The sequence below is a fragment of the Varroa jacobsoni genome, unplaced genomic scaffold (genome assembly GCF_002532875.2).
Source record: "Varroa jacobsoni isolate VJ856 unplaced genomic scaffold, vjacob_1.0 scaffold_242, whole genome shotgun sequence".
Classification (NCBI taxonomy): Eukaryota; Metazoa; Arthropoda; class Arachnida; order Mesostigmata; family Varroidae; genus Varroa; species Varroa jacobsoni.
Window position 1 is genome coordinate 35,123 of NW_019213144.1, and position 14,402 is coordinate 49,524.

General features: G+C 42.8%; 1 protein-coding gene across 5 annotated transcripts in view; it reads left to right on the forward strand.

The window, feature by feature from the left end:
• LOC111273981 (uncharacterized) overlaps positions 1 to 14,402 on the forward strand; it is a 62,181-nt gene that overhangs the window by 23,612 nt on the left and 24,167 nt on the right. For 2 of the 5 annotated variants that reach the window (XR_015310172.1, XM_022856034.2), the window contains exon 1: positions 7,660 to 8,081. The exons of 2 other annotated variants lie outside the window; for them this stretch is intronic. The gene's annotated coding sequence lies outside the window, so the exon portion shown is untranslated. Of the gene's footprint in view, positions 1 to 7,659; positions 8,082 to 8,679; positions 8,868 to 9,190; positions 9,609 to 14,402 lie in introns of those variants that run through there. One more of the 5 variants, XR_015310170.1, reaches the window with a different exon arrangement.

Sequence of the window (14,402 nt, forward strand, 5' to 3'; positions counted from 1 at the left end):
TAGTACGTCTTCGAACGTACAATATTCCCTAATCAGTTAAATCTTGGTTAGCCTGCGCCGAGCAGGGTTATCATACACAAGTAGCAAAAAATCAAGGTGGTCTCCATGAATCCTAGATCCGATATTAACTTCCTTCAAAGTTACTCGGCCAAATGCACATTGGATAGTGTATTAGTTCGATTAGCAGAAAAAAAAAACAACTATAGTTATAAATAAACCCGGAGAGCAACGAATGGACTTCTGAGAACTCAAAGTGAAGCAGCTCCAAGGAATTGCGCGAACAGGAGGTCAAACCTTTAGAGGAAAATGAATTTTTAAGATCTTTTTTTAAGATTGAAAATGAATAATGATCTTGCGACGGATTGATGAAGTTCACATGCATATAATCTAATATTGCTGTACCTACGTTTCTCCGGTTGCATTATTAAAATTAAGAGTCCAGGGCCGCTACATTAGGTTTACGTTAATTTGATAGCTGTCAGAGAAACGAACTTATACGAACCTTTTGCATGAACATATATTTTGTAGATAAAGCTAAGTCATTTGTCTTAGATAATCGTCTTCAACTCTAAGAAGATCTGTCAGTATACAATTATATGCATGCTTAAACTTGTTCAATGGTCACACCCTTAACATAAGCATATAGATGTATAAATGTGATAATAACAGAGAGGAACGTGCATGCATTATTGTCTTGTTGTACTACATACATGAGAATTGTGTGAAGCAAATAGCTTTTGGCTTCGAGATCTAAAACCAATCGTTGTCGTCCCATACGACCTGCTGCTTTCTTCTGTAAGTTATTACCTCATTCGTGGTAGTAGTTGAAGCTGGGAAGCCCATAAGGTAGCTCTGAGAAGAAGCTGCTCTGACGAAATCGAATCTGACAGCGGGATCAATAGACGATGCTTACAGGCGCCAATGGCGGAAGCAGCAGTAGTGGCAGCCGTAACTTTGCCTGCTACGCAGGTGAAAGAAGGAAGGCCACATACGACGTCACCCCGCACCCGAAAATCCTAGGGATGGCCGGAGTAGGTCAGAACGGTAGTATAACCTCTGCCACGTGAAAGGGGGCTTGGGAATTGAAGCCGAAACGTCGGGCTCGCCCAACAAGAACTACTAGTCGACGAGACACACAGTGTCAGATAGAATAGAATGGTATTGGATGTGTCCAATAGAAAAGTGGCCTGTCCCGACGGTAAGAGAAGGTTACACGATAAAGGAAGAGGAGCAAGCAAAAGTGGCCATTGAATGTACGAGGAGTAGGGACGAATGAGCGGATAAATGTATAGGAAAGTTGTCGAAGGCTCAAGAGCGCACTCACTGCGTGTTTGCTGTCGCAACTATGGATGGCATCGACCCAAGCGAATGGTGGTGAGCTGTGCCTGTTCAATCGTGGTAATCCCTATATATAGGGGCAGACCGTCGGCGACCCACTGTGCTGGAGACAACAAGAGAAAAACGCGTTCCAATCGATCCTCTAAAGTATGTACATGCCTTATAATAAGAGTCTCCGAAAGAGTTTTCGAACCAAATATTGGGCCTAGATATAGTTGTACCTAAAGTAGTGGTATTAATGGTTCTACAAGTCCCACACGGTATGATAGATCTTTTTTGAACATAGGTTTGTTTGAGTTTTTGTCAGCTTGTACTAGTAATTAAGTTTAGCAATTAAGACGAGTAAGTCTGTTTTTGCTGAACTATAAAAATACTTAATTGCTATTGTTGCTTATGCTTTGAAGAACGTTTTTAGATAAAGATTCGAGGATCTCTCATCATGATTGCTTCGGAAAAGCATAGATATGTGTTCAAAATGAAATTCAGACTGTGTGTGGCAAAATAGCACACAGAGGCATGTGTGCGAAGTTCTAGTTTAATTATTTATGCTTTCGTACAGCGTTTCTTTAAGGAGACTACCAGTAGATTGATTAGAGAGACTACAACTTTTTTGGCGAACTGCAGCCGTCTGGTCAGTTGTTCAGAGATAGAATTTAATCGTCCAAAAGCCCCTTGGACGATTTTCCAGCTTCTCTTTGATAATGCAAGGATTTGACGAAAGCTCGGCGGATACCCATTTCGGTAATTTAAAGACAATTTAATATATTTTTTGCATAAAATTTAGTATATGTTTGAAATAAAAATCAAAAACTACATTCAGACTCCATAATCTCGGCGAAAATAGCTACTTCTTAGCCAATTTTAATTTATGAAAAACGTGTGTCTGAAAATAAACATACTACTATAAACAAGTTCATGCGCCTTGTCATGTTATAGTAATAATAAAATGATCAACTAAAAATTAAATCTATGATAATATATACGCAATTCATCATACATTTTTATGCAGTTAGCACTGAGGGGCTTTCGAGCATTTTAGCCCTTATTACTCTAATCTATAAAGGTAAGCGATCTCTACATAAAGGCAATTCTATCAAATGACGCCAGAGCATTAGATAGCTGGAAAAATAATTTCGGCCGCCCAGTCGTTAGCTTTGCGCAGAGATCAGTCACGCTAACACCATCAATCACCTCTGGATAATGGATCAAATGCGCCCCGCTCGTACTCAGTGAGCAGAGGCCATGCCAAATCATCACTGGCTAGCCAGAAGAAGGAGTCAAGACAAAAGACATGGATCGTCTTAGAGCAGGAGGCGTTTCGTCATCTCTATCGAAGAAGCACCAATATCTACTAGCTCTGCCAGTTTCCCCCAGCAGCACCCAGAGCAGAGGAGGCAAGAGTTCTTCTTTTGCTTTTCTATCTCTATCTTCGTCTATATACGAAATGATACATGTGCATGTGGGACTCGGATTGGGCTGTGATAGGTTGAAGATTCAGAACGCTAGTTATGTTTGTCTGCCTATCCGCTAGGCAACCAGTCCTGAGACGAGTAAAGACGACGACAGACTAAGCCACTTGTTTGGTAAGCTTGTCCAGGATTTGTCGTCTAATAACAAAACCATCAGAGAGCAGCCATTGGAGTTGGTGCCCCAGCCCTCGTGAAATGCCCTACGAAGCGGCGGTTACTAGCACGTCCGTCGGCACACCGGGTCGCTAGCGGTAACATGGCAGGATCATGTCAGCGTAAGACTATTAGGTTCTGTGAGAGGCAAAAAGATTTTCATGGGTGATGATATGTAAGAGGCAAAAAGAAAATAAAGTGGCTGCGATAGAAACATGGGCCATCTGGGATAGATCTCATAGGTTGTTCCTAGCGCAGTCCGGCAATTCAGGACAGGTCAAGAGTGGCCAATGTGAATGAAATAAGGGAAAAGAAAAACGAGCCCCCTTGGGTTCCCTCCATGCTGATGCCGCGTCGGATCAAGAAATAACAAACAGATCTTCCTGTGATGTGTATACGTGCACTAAGCGAAGTAAAAGGAAGAATCTGAAAGACCTGCTGTCTAACTTTACATGTCCAGGTTGAAGAAGAGCCAATGCGATGCCCATGTCTCAGCCATTCCCACACCGGTATTTTGAAATGTATAGCGATGCAGTTTTGCACTGCACGCTCCAGACTGTGGACAAGAAACATATCAGTGTCGTGAACAAATGTTTATGAATTTTTAATGTAAACAATACAAAACAATACATAATTCACAGAAACATTTATCCTTTGTATTTTATACAAAGGTTCCAAATATATAGATATTTTGATAGGTTACCTGCTGATCTGAGAAAAACGTCATTTAAGTTACAGATTTGAAAGAAAGAGGACAGTTTCTCGGCGTTTACAAGCTAACGAAGCGTTGAAAATTAGCTTATGAAACACGTCGGTAAATAGGTTTCTTTGGATGGAATTTTTGCTTACTTGTCTTCAGAATGGACAGTACATATTTTCAGTTACTTCTAACTTTCTCATATAGGAAGATCGAAGACCTTGAATTTCTGTTTTTTTTTTGTGTAATGCGCCATAGTATGCAAACGCAGCGTTCGTACTTATTATCCATCCTATGTGGCTCATACTTATTACCCATAGCTCTGTTACCATTCATGCGAATTAATCTAAACGAAAAAAAATTCTTTCATTTTATATAGTACGTTTCCATTGTGGTGACTGCTATAATTGCCGTAAGTACAGATTCATGTCAGTTTAACGAAATCTTTAGGTGTGATTAGGGGTCGAAAAGCAAATGTATGAAATGCCGAAAAGCCGTCGTAGCGTGCAGGGCCGATTTGGGTTAGAAAGTCAGATCAGTTCATAGTGACTCGTTTATACTACTTAACTACGGTCAGCACTTTGCCGAATCCAGGATAACGGCGATTTCGATATAGGTGTTTGTAGGTCCTTCTCTATTTAAGGGAGCTGACGAAGGCGGGCACACCTTTTGGACATCCCTAGTCCAAAACCACCAATAGTAATAGGTGAAAGCTAAAAGATTTTTTAGATATTTTACGCTTTCGATTAAATCGCTAGTCGCTAGGTGTGTTGAATTTCTCAAAGGTTCTATACGGACAAACTCGGGAAACGTGAAACTGTCGCTGTATGGCAAGTGTTTGTGATAAGTTAGCTTTACAACAACATCAAAGAAAACAGAGAGAAAGGAGATGTGCGAGTTTGCGGCAGCATTGTCGGGAATCTTTTTTTTTTTTTTTTTATCAGTTCTAAGCTTAATTATTCGCTTTAATCTGTACATGTATAAACACATACTCAAACAGATTCTTAAACGCATTCCGCACACACGATAAACGTCACAAGCGGCATCAACCAACCGCGTAAGTAAATAGTGGCATCTTGGTATAGTGGATGTCTAGGACTAAAGACCCGGTGGACTTTTCAGACCTGGGAAAATTCATTTCGATTAATTTCGTTGGATATGGCGGTGACGTTGCCATCCATGATGGGGAGAGCAGTCGCGCTCGGCATTGCGTTAATGGCCCAAATGCAACCCACGCAGACGTGGGCTAACATCTCTTATCCGAGCGATAACAAATCCCTAACCACTTATTTCTTTGACAACATTCAACAAGTTTGCATGGCTAGCAAACGTGTAAATTTGATTACGGTCTGTATACGGTTTTCTGGTAAATTGCACCTAGTAGCTAATACAACGGGTATCACAGAATGCGTTTTAACGGCATAATGAATCGTTTGGAAATTTTCTTTAATATCGTGGTCTTTCATTTCGGCTAGATGAGTTTGAGTTTTAGGCTAAATACATTTCTGCTACTTGCACTCGCGTTATCGCAAATCTTTATTCTCGTAGCTTTTTATACGCGCACTTTCAAACTGGCCGTTCTTATCCTAACAATCCCGTAGAAAGGATAAGTGCAACTTGTTTTGGAAAAATCGCCGAAACAATAAGTAGTTATTTAATATTCCTATTTTGGATTATCATAAGAGATATTATATTCAATGTTTCCATGGCGATCGTAAGGCATTGCCCACAACTTTGTACCAAAAAATCGTGTAGCTTATACCAAATAACGATTACTGAAATTTCTTAGAAGTTGTTCGTGAGTCAATTCATAGTATTTGTCTTGGTAACCAATTTACACAGCCCCACAAGAAATCTATTCGATTTAGCAGACCAGTGTGGTTTTTGTGATAGCCAACTGGAATCGATATCACGATTGTGTCAATTGGTTGTACCATTGACATCGCGGTTTTTTGGCATAAGCCTACGTTTGCCTTCTGTTTAGGACACATTCGCTTCTACTGTGGTGAGCAAATGATCTGCCCTAAAACAACGACCTTGTTATCCTGCTAGCTCAGTTCTGAGGCCTCTTCGGCTCATTGCAAGGGTGTACACTAGAAGAAAGGAGGTCGAGTGATGTGTGTGTGTGAACAATGTCCCTTCCCTTTCCTATGGAGAATCGATGTTGCTGAGTCGGCAACATGGACACAGACGTGTACAGTCTGTGCCAGTCGGCTAAAAACGTAGAGAAAGGAAGCCAGGGCATATTACGCTGCTACGGGGCTATTCACTCAATCAGCGAAAGAACAATGGATAGATCCAGAATAGTTGATGATTTTCTCTCGTGGTACGCTCGGCCTAATAGAACCTGCTTCTATTTCAGTATTTTAGTTTCTTATGACGTATAGCGTCCGTGCAAATGAGAAAAAACTAAGTACACAGTAAACAAACCTGATGATACGAACGTGTCGTTCTAGGGATTTACCAGTATACTTACAACTGTATAAACAAAGCGTGCTTCCTAAAGCATATATGCATAATCAATGTCCAGTATAGGCCTAGGAAGGGAAAGACATGGCCTGAAAGTTGTGTTAAAAGTTTTAACTAAGAGTGCCCTACCGCTCCGTTGGCTTGCACGATATTGAATAAGATGATATTTTTAGGTTATCAGATGACACAAAAAGTTTTAGCAATTATGCTTAGATGCTAGAATAATAGAACGAATCCCTTATAGGTCCTGGAACGGTGTAAACCTTCTTACGAAGCTTATTGCAAGACATGCAGTTCTCAACAAATCAGTTTGCATGAAGTATAAGCCGCAATACGCCTAATACCAGTAATACGCTTTTACTGTAAGTTAAAGAATACTCGTTAATCTAATTTATAACCCAATATATACGCAAAGCAAGATGGCGCCTAGTGGGAATATTCGAATCCTATCTGGCCATTATTCCCATATGCGAATGCATGCCTGTGTGGGTTTTATTCGTAAGCCTAGATAGTTGAGTATGCAGAATACTCTACTGCCAGAGGGAGCCAGACATTGCACTTATACATACAGACATACACATAGACATACAAACGCTTATGGCCTGTAAAACACATCGTCTTCTCTGTCAGATGTTATCATGCGGCAACCGCTGAAATAAGTCAACGTTTAAACTGGATCTTCTTCCGGATGCTGCCAATATCATGAGTCGACAGATGTCGATGGCGGCGAGACTTGCTGTTGCTGTTGCTTTTCGTAAGTGGCTAACACCAACGCAGCTCGCGTCTACTCCCAGACCTGCTTCAAATAGCAGCTATTTTCCTACGAAGGCATTGCCTGTAGTACACGCCACAGCCCACTGCCACCTATAGCCTCCTATATTCCCCCTGCCTTCCTATCCAATCTTAATCTCCTGCATCTAAAGTGAACACCTATCTCGATCCTATCCCTACTCCCCTCATTAGCACACCTAGGTAGGCAGGCAGGCAGGCGAACAAGCAGCCGCACATTTTGTCGTCTATGCTCTTCCTTCGACCGGCCGCAACTACCCAGATAGATCCTAACACGTAGGCGACCATCTGTGACACAGTCCATAAAGTCGTCTTGACGCACCTCGTCCTTCTTTCTGCCGTAGCAATCGAGACCCAGCTATCCAGGTGGCTTCATTCATTTCTGGTGGCCCATGTCGTTGAGCAGAGGCAGGCAATGGTGCTGCCAGAGCTTGAGCCATCGTCTGTGCGAAGCGCGTTTTGCCCGATGTGCTGCCGGCGCGCGTTCCCCAGAAGCTCACCTCGGCAACGACGCAGTCTCTCTGGGCTACGACTCGCCTCCCCCTCACCCTATTTCTGCCTATCGCTGTTCCTCTTAGAGGATCTTCCTGTGTCTAAATCCACCCTAATCCTCTTTTTTCGAGTTGGTACTTGCAGCCGCTGGAGGGCGTTATCGGCAGACGATTGTGGCTCCCCCACAAGAGTCTGATCGAGGTACGTTCGGACAGCCGAGCCGCTTGGCGCTCAGAATCAGGCTGCTCGCCATCCTCAACCTGTAGGATTACTCCAGACGAGTCGGTTTAGTCACAGCCGCATGTACGAAAGACGTCGAATAGTGTGAAACGACCGCCACAACGCAATTAAGTGCGCGAGTGCAGAAGTTTCTCTATTTTTGTTAACCTGTGCTTGTGAATATATCTAAACGGAAATCGAGAAAAGATCATTCAAAACGAGATTTCCAAAGAAAGACCTAAGAGTGTTCAGTGCGACGTAGTTGCAGTGCCCAGCGTGCATTGCTTCGTGTCATTACATCGCGGACGTGATACAATCTCTGGGAGGATGTAGTGAGCCTACTTCAAGGACTACTTCTGCTACTTAGAAACTGAAACAGTACTTGAAGCTAGCCGGCCGGCCGCTCCACGTCTTGGCCTTTACCGGCATCAAGGACATCGTGAATTTTGTTCTAGGTGAGCAAACGAAGTTGTAATGAGGGTCAAGACAACTGCAAAAACAGTGATTCCCTACGCCGGAAGCCAAATTCCATAGCGCAGAATAAGCGAGCAAGGTTATGCCGGAAATTGCGCTCCCGCCAAACGGCTTCGCTCCGACCAAGTAACGCAAAAAGCTTGACGTGGTTATTATGACTATGTCACCACCTCCTAGAAGCACCCAGCACAGACGCCGAGTCAATGAGGAGTTGCGTCCCTGGTTTTGCTTAATTGAATCGGAGGAATGTATTGAAAACCGGCACTTCCTTTACCTTAAATATGTACGAAATTCGAAGTTATAGAGACGCTGTGATGACAGTCGAAGATAGCGTCAATTTGTTGTACACCCGGGCTTCACGTAGGTAGTGATCATAATTCGTGGTAATTTTCTTTAACAAAAATAACGAGGCCTATATCTGAAGTTATTTAGTCAGTGATGTTCTATACTGTCAAGGGGTGTGGGTATGATGCTGACATATTATTGATATAATGCAAACAACTGTAATAAAATGATGCTGTATTCAGAGCACAGTCTTTTTTAGACCACTGTTTTGAAAGCGAACCCATTCGTTTGCAGGCGGTACCCGTCTAACTGATGTGGTCTTTTGTCGAAGGTGACGTGCTCCGCCTAAAAAACATATCTTCACTATGATGCAGCTTTGTCTCGGATTGGATGACATGGCCATGTGCGTTGACAGAAGATTTGCAAAAAAATCACATAGCTGAAATTACCATATCGAGGTGTCCTTCGAAAAATGCCGCCAGGTATCTATGTCTATTCAAAACGGGAATTGTATTCTCAGGTCAAAATGCATGCATAAGCTATTTCACATACAAAATTCATCTTGCAACAAGGCTGTAAAAACATTCTGCAGCCAAGTGGCGTATTACACAATGGTGACAGCAGGCCCAGGCTTACCCTCTTACCTTTGAAATTCTAATATCATATACATTCGAATACAAAATGTATTTCAATGTATCAAGATATTTGTAATGTAAAGGCAGATTTGGTTGGTCTAATAGTTAAGCACAACGTCAAACCTAGATTTTTCTAGCGGAGTCAGCAAAAATCCAACTTTTCATTTCAGAGCAACGCGTGTCGAAGTTGCCCTCAAGCATTAGCTGACGCGGCGATCCCGGCTTTGCCAGGTCCCCTACAAGCTTCAGGCGGAGGAGTCTAACAGCCTCTTCAATAGGGGGAGACTGTAGATTGTCGATGAATCACCGACCACGTGCCATTTCACCAGTCATGCAGCTAGCTTGTCTGTCCATTTTGTCTCATTGCTATGGCACACGGCTTGCGGAAGAAGGGAAAGATGCCAAAAGAGCTATGAAGGTCTGAAGAGACTCTGACTCAGAGTAGGCTGAAGAATTCAGGATAAGAGTATGAGCAAGAGTCCTCATTACTTTGATGTCATCCAGTTCTGGCAAAAGAGTCCTGCGATCCCAGTCATTGCCTGTAGGCGCCTGTCGCGCACCGATGAAGGTTCATTGGACTTGGGATTGGTACGCAATTTGAAAACGGCCTTAAAGCTGAGTAACATGACAAACAGGAGCTCCACTCCAATTCCCTATTTCCATAAACTTATCGCAGTCTCTCCCCTTTCGATGCTCGTCATCCGATTTACCAAGGACTTATAGGAAATCAGCGGCACAGTTCGGTCGGACCCTGCTGCCACTGCCATGGCCGCGTAGTGCTGTTCTATAATAATGGTGCCGTCTGCTTTCAAAGAGCTGGTCGGCAATGACGGAAAGCACGAAAGGAATACCAATTGGCCGATGCCATTCTAGATACTCAATACCTCTAACCTTTGTTAGAAGCATGCACGTCGACTTCAGATACTTCCTACACATCGAGATGCACGCGGAGCACGAATGTCGATCCATCCGCTATAGGTAGCACCAGCGCTAGTAATGGGTATTGTAGTAGCAGCAATGAACGGCTTCGACGGGCGAATAAATTGGAATTCGGCGCTTGAACTCAGCCTGTGCCTGCGCGCTTTCTGCCTGAGGGATCCTGTGATACACAACAACTGTTTCCCATAGGCTGTATCCCCTCGGCTAGTCGATAGCAGCTTCAGCTTTTTGGGTTGCAAGTGCAGTGCTCAAGGCGGCTATTTCAGGCCTTATCCGCAAAGAACGTCCTTCCGCACCAGTCAATTTAGCAGCCACGTGTCGCGGCCAAAATTTGTTGTTGTTGGCGTCCTTTTCTATTTCTTCTGTCAAAGAGGGGTTTGTGCGTAATCGCGTATGACAACTGAGTTTGAAAGAGAATGTCGCCTGCAGACAAGGTTTTCGTGAACATATGTGTATATAATTATTCTGAAACACAAACCGCACGGTGCTTTTCCCTTCATTTAGTCATTTGCAAACACGCAATAAATACCAATATATTAGAATGCTACAGCAATAGACTGGGAGCAGGTCTTTGTATTTTTTGGTGCTGGAAATGCATATGGGTTATATATACAGATAATATGCATAATTTTTGGGTTAGTTTATTATTTAGTCGCTTGTTGTTATTTCACAGTCAAGGTAAATTTGTCTATGTGACAGTAAAACAGTAATTTTAACTGATCTAAATACCTGGTCGCGTATCGCATACTCATTGAATATATTTTCATTGAAGGACAATTAAGCCGACTCTCTAAAGGACGACCTTGATGCTAGGTCACCTGTGTATATGGGTAGCATGTTTACGCCTTCTCCGTTGTTTGCTCGGAGCCTCAAATAGTCGAGTCAGGACCCGATAAAGGATATGGGTTCTACCTTCCCACCCCGCCCAAATGCCCGATCATAACTAGCGACTCCACCTTCTATAGCCAGTTCAATACGCCCTTACTGCGACATATTCCCTATTGCCCCAAAAGTCAAGCTTGCACTCTCCTTTCCCCCAACGTTAACCCCTTGACGACGCCTGGATTCGTCTCAAAGTTCTGTTTATATCTCTAGCAGCATAGCTACTAGTGATTGCATACAGATGCATAGTCTTATTAATGTGGACGTTACCAACAAATAGAATGACAGAACCATACGGAAGGATCCGACCAAAGGCATGGGAGGAATCGAATGACGTACTGTATTGTTATAAAGCAGCGAGCAGGAAAAGCTTCGCTTTGTGGGTCTCGTTTAGACCTGTTGGATTTTTGTGCTGTAGGTGTGCCTTTATACATGATCGGGGATAATGCTTTGAAAGGTGTGGCTGTAAAGAAAAATTATTTAAAAAAAAACAACCGATCCTAAACATTTATAGCGCATCCGGCTTTTAGTAGACGCACACTGTTACCTCAAGGAAAAGCAAACTATCAGGAAAAGCGATCAAAACCATATATACAGAGTATGTATGGTCTTTATCGCTGTTAACCTGTTTCTTTCTGGATGGAAGACCCTAGCGTCACCAACATACTGTTATCGACAGGATAATGAACCAATAGCATTAGTGAAATTCTCTTCTCTTTTTGCCGTATTTCTTAATTATAGCGGGGAAATCAAGCTCTAAATTACTTCGAAGTCTGTTTCGAAAAACGTTTGAGATCACGACGGACGCAGCTACGTTCAACAACAGAACGAATGCGACTGCGTGTTACTTTAGGTACGAAGATATCAGATTTTTAAGTCACATCCCAATAAACATTCACTAACGCAAGAAAGAAAGATGGCAATGCCACAATGGCAATCAGCTGACTGACTATTCATCATGTAGTTGTTTTGCGGGGCTCCCTGATTTTTACCAACCCTGAACAACGGTACTAAATAAAGATTTTTCAATGCATAATAAATTCTTCTATAATGACAAGTAAAATAATTCAAATGCCGCCGTCGGTTAGAAGCCAATGTGCCCCGACACTCAATAAGGCAAGGTTGGGTTTTTCTTTTCGAAATAAAGTTTTATAGTTTTATAATGAAAAATAAAGTTTATTGATAATATTTCTGTACCTAATGAAAACCTAAACTTCTACACAGGCAAAAATGAAACAGATATGATTTTTAGCCTGACAAATTGAATTGCATTAGTGATGCAAAAGTGGACTAATGATTCTGAATGAGACCAGGCCGCTATCGGAAGCCTGCGTTGCTATGCAATAGGTGAACGTCATTAATGTTTGTGTTACAACCGTTTTACAATGCGAACCGATGCGTTACGTTCTCATAAAGATAATGATGACATGTAAGCATACTTTTATATTCGAGCTCTGATGAAAATATCTAAATTAATGATGGTACTATATCATTTGAACAAGTTTCATTGACATAAAAAAAGGCAACGTGAGATCTACGATGATTCTCTTGCACGCTCACTTCCTCCTGGAAGCTGTGGCTTATGACTGTAACTGACTGCCTTTGCCATGCTGCAATGCTAGTGAATCAAATGCAGAACGGAAGGCTTCGTTTTCGTGTAGCAATGTCTGCTTCCGCCATTGTCGTTGCCGTATCAGACAGATGTAACATTGTCACTTCCCCAAAAATCGAGGACAGAATGTAAGTATTGCTGGCTACACGTCCGGAACGGGACATAGTTTTCCTGCTGCCAATCAATGTTTTGCCCCAGGACCTGCTCATTGCTTTGGCTGGACGAACGGACGTGTAGGGAAAGTCAAGCGAACGGAGCGCTGCAACTGACGAAGAAAAACGCTGCTTCGCTCTTCTGGACTCTTAGAACTGGCTAAAGAAGGACGGAAATACACCGACGTATTGAAACGAGAGAAAAGCGGCTAAAAAAAACCGGAACGATGCAGGAACTGTCGAGGAACCGTAATGTGAGGAAACGACAAAGCGTCGTTGCTTTCGAGGAGAAGAAAGAGGAAAAGGAGGAGGAAGAGGATTGAAAACGCTACTGGCTTGTTCCCCCATCTCCTAGTCTCCGACTTACGCTTTCGGTGACGTTGTTGAGACATTGCATCCTGCTGAGTTTGCAACGTTAGGCGCCATCATGAACCAAGAGGACCAGAAGCCAAGAGGCCCTTTACTGTCAGCACTGCGTGGTAGGAAAGCATTCATGGTACCAGTGGCATAGGACATAGTTGGATGAATTGGGAACTAGAGGACACGGAGCGACGCGATGTCTGTAGATAAAGAGAGATGATGGGTGAGAAAGCCAGTTAGCCAGTGGCGGTATTGCCGCTTGTTGTGGGAGCAACAGATGGCCCATATTGGCACTCTGAAGCATCGACGGCACAACCTTGCCCTCGTCTTGTCTGTTCGAACCAAAGATTCGCCGCTGCCTAGTTGCGTCTCGACAGCTGGTAAAGAGGCGGAAGGACGAAGACGCAACGCAGCTGTATTACAGTTGTGGATCAGAAGGCTGTTGATGCTGGAAAAAACGCGGCGATAGAACGTATAGACAGGGGCGAATGAGAACTGACCGAGACCGTTTCCTGTGTTGTGTTCTGTATGTCCTTTAGCGGCCTGTGTAGTGGTATGTTTAGAAGGATTCAAGAATGAAGCAAGGGAGAAAAAGAGCAGTAGGTAACAGTCGGATAGGAAATGTGTGAAAAAAGCTTTTCTGTATGGACATAAAGAACGGAATTCGGGGGCGCTGCAGTAGTTTCTTGCCACTAGAGAGTGCGAAACAATAGAACTGTTCAAAACCGGAGGCCTAGATTGTGAAGAATGTCGTTCAAACCACAGAAAAAATGCTTCAACAAACATCGACTGGCTATAGGAAAGTGTATTGAAGTGGAATACACGTAAAAACAAGTAGGAGGAAATCGAAAGAGTTCGTGGTCGTTCGATCTCCCCCGTGCACTTCAGCAGAGAACCTAGTTACACTATACAGATAACAACATTAAGTAGAGTAATATAAAAGTGGCGTCAAGCAATCAGTGAATATATTAGATGGTCAATGATGCAACATTATTCTCGGATGTGTTCACTTTTTTTATTATTATTATAAAAGATGATTATAACAAGAAATATAGGTAGGCGCTGCTAAAAGAGGGACGGGTAAAAACTGTCTTTAACGGTCTGCCTATGCAAGCATCACGCAAAAATATCTTAAAGTAAAGGTTTACTGTTTGTTGAAGAAATGATCCACGACAGTTGATCTGTATCCGAAGATGAACTGTTCTATTACTGATATGCTGTATGTTGAAACGATGCTAATAAACAATCAAACTGCTATCGGCTTCAATGCCAGTGCAGAACGTCTCACACAGCAAGATCTTTTGGCCTAAACGCGAAATCCTACGGGTACGTCCTGAGATAGACTGCAAAAGACAGACTGACGATGAATTACTTTCGACAAGTTCAGGAGAAGCTTTGAGAGTTTTCTAACTAGCTGACGCACAACTACGACGTTGT